Source organism: Anser anser, assembly GCF_964211835.1.
Source record: "Anser anser genome assembly, chromosome: 1".
Classification (NCBI taxonomy): domain Eukaryota; kingdom Metazoa; phylum Chordata; class Aves; order Anseriformes; family Anatidae; genus Anser; species Anser anser.
The window spans coordinates 63,242,505-63,244,585 of record NC_139720.1 but is presented as its reverse complement, the minus strand read 5'-3'; positions in this window follow the sequence as shown (position 1 = coordinate 63,244,585).

Genomic DNA, 2,081 nt, shown 5'->3' with positions numbered 1-2,081 from the left:
TGTTTTACAAAAATATATAAACCAAACCAAACCAAACCAACCAAACAAACAAACAAAAACAAGACAAAACCCAAAAGAATTATTAAAATACTCAAAATTTATTATCATTATTATAAATTTAAAATGTGTTATTTCACTTTTTCAAGATCTGGAAGGTCAAAGGCTGGATAAAATTTTATATTAGAGACAATGACTTTTTACTCCATGAAAGAAGGACCATCTGTAAACATGACTCAGTCTGAAGAAATGAGAAGCAAGCTGAGCTAGGGATAGCCAACAATCTTCTATCTATCTTTCTCTTTTAGGAGCAGACAACCTGCACATGCATCTTAAGCAATACTAAGGGAGGGAAGCTGCCCTAAACTCAGAGATCTGCCCTGAGGCAGAGTGTTCCTTCCCACAAGAACTCTGGAAAAAGGAGACACCCTTGTTCCCATTTATTACCTCATCCTGCTCCTTAGAGGGAAGAGCTATGCTCTCTTCTCTCCTGTACTGTTGATTGCACAGTTTCACAGACTGAAATAACCTGTTTTCCTTTCTGCCAGTCATTAAATAGCAAATCTGCTGCTGAAATCAATACAATGGATAAACAGTTAGTTTTATGCAAAATATCTTTATTATTACATTAACGTTTTTCTGTTAAATTAACTTGGGCAGTCCAAGCACATTCCTGAGGAATAAATCTCTTTTCCTACACTACGCAGAGTAATGCAAGGGCTGAAACAAACTCAGAAATATTTTATTTTCTGTTCAGGAGATAAAGGTTTCAACTACCAATTTGCAAGGTATGTACACCATAGGGGATGATTACCCATCTTTCATAACTATCTCTAATTCTTTTCCAAAGAGCCTATGATACTTACTGATGGTTAAACCCTCACTGCTTTACAGTTCTGTTGTGGGATGAGGAGGGTAGCTGGGAAGTATTTCTGTGGATGATCACTGCCAGCAACTAATACTTGCTGTGGTGCTCTTTTCTGTTCTTTGCATATTTGGAGTCACTGGCTGTGAGGGATTTAAGAGTTGCTGTTCCAGGTTCTTCCAGCAAGCAGTGATTCAGGAAGCCAAGAATCAGTAGAGCTCGAAAGGCAGGAATGTCTGGCATTCCCTCTCCCCCTGTTTGTAAAGCATAGGGCAGGAAGAAAACACAAACAGATCAACAGTTTATACTGAAGGCTTTAAAAGGCATGTGAGTTGTAGCACAAGGCTGCTTTGAGGGTGCTGAACTGTGTGTGCAAGTACAGAAAATGGATATATTTGTGGCTGAGGTTTCCAGTTTCTTTTTATGTAAACCAGTAAGGTTTTGAAGATGGCCAGCAAAAGTCTTAAGGTGTAAAAATGCATCTACACATATGCGTGTATGCATGCAATGATGTACACCCATGCATGTTGATACTGTAACTGCTAGGGAGGAACAGGATTGACTCTGACTTTTATATGCCCTTTTTCCAGCTATTTATGCCATTTCTAGCCTGCCCCTAAGGCCGCTGCAGTTCCACATTCCCATGGGTGATTGCCAAGCCCAATATGCTCTGACTGCTTGCAATGTTGGTTTGCTGCAGCCACTTGGTTAGCTACAACCAGGTGATGCTGGATGGACTTTTTCAGCTCCAGTCGTTGGAGTATCCTTGTTAAAGGACATGGAGTTTATTGCTCCTTTGTTCAAGTGATACAGAAGCAATTAAACATGTCTCAGAACTGGGTTTAGGGTCTTCAGCTGCCCTGTAGAGTCTCATGTTTTTGTGATTTGAACCAATCTCCTTAAGATATTTTTTAAATAGATAGAGAGTGCTGGTATGAAAGAATGAAATATGCTCAGCTTTTTTTTCCCCATACTCTGGAAGAAGAAACACGTTTAATATTGATGGAGAAACAGCATTTGTATAACTTGTTGACAAAAATCTGTGGGTTTGCTGTAGAAAAGTTTAGATTTAGATCTTTCATTGCTAGTCACCTGTGTCACAAGATAGATCTCCTTTTCCTGTCCATTACAGCCACATCTTCCATGATATATATATTTTTTTCCAATTTGTAATAATCTGCTGCACTAATTCTACAAACAGGTTTTGTTATAAACAAGT